At 45.3% G+C, this 838-nt stretch overlaps 1 pseudogene; it reads left to right on the forward strand.

The window, feature by feature from the left end:
- Nucleotides 1-598: 598 nt before the first annotated feature.
- The window catches only part of LOC102030143, a 438-nt pseudogene continuing 198 nt past the window's right edge, over nucleotides 599-838 (forward strand).

Consider the following 838-nt stretch of genomic DNA (forward strand, 5'->3'; position numbering starts at 1 on the left):
CAAGCATCCCTCCTGGGAGGGCATGTCCCGTGCATATCATCGCACATGATTGTCCATCACTCGAGTGACAGAGGACAGCTATAAGCTCTGTGTCTGAATTCTCCCAGACTGTGCCCCTCATGCCTATTCCCTTTAATGATTTTAATCTGTAAGGGGTCACTATGATCAACTCTAATTGTGAGTGTACCCACCGTATATCCCAGGGTTGGTCTGCACTCCTGTCTCATTCTCTCATGTCCTTGTGAATCTGGAGTTTCATGATGTAATACTCAACATACCCAGGAAACATTTGAAAAGCATCACTCATCATAACAAGAGGTAGAAAAATCACAACTTGAATAAGAAAACTCCAGGATGAATCAGATGTTGGAATTATTGGACAAAGAGCTTAAAGCTGTCATCATGAAAATGCTTCAAAGGCAATCATATATTCTCTTCTCTTCTGAGACCAGGTGGCCTGGAGCTAGAGATCCTTCTGCCTCAGCCTCCTGAGTAGGCACACCCCATTTTATTTGTCTACAAATTTGCTTGAAACAAATGAAAAACTAAAAAAATCTCAACAAAGAAATCTCAGGGAGACCCTTTTCTCTGGCTGGCAATGCCTGGATTTACTATAAAAGATGTAAACCAGCAGGAGCTCTTGGGAGTTCTCGCAGCCTTACTCAAAAAGTCTGGGAAGCTGCAAGTCCCAGAATGGGTGGACACAGTGAAGCTGGCCAAGCATAAGGAGCTTGCTCCTTAACAAAGAGAACTGGTTCTACGCATGAGCTGCTGCCATAGCTCGGCACCTGGGCCTCTAGGGTGGCGCTGGGGTTGGCTACATGACCAAGATCCACGG

Source organism: Chinchilla lanigera, unplaced genomic scaffold (genome assembly GCF_000276665.1).
Source record: "Chinchilla lanigera isolate Chin_1 unplaced genomic scaffold, ChiLan1.0 scaffold00348, whole genome shotgun sequence".
Taxonomy (NCBI): domain Eukaryota; kingdom Metazoa; phylum Chordata; class Mammalia; order Rodentia; family Chinchillidae; genus Chinchilla; species Chinchilla lanigera.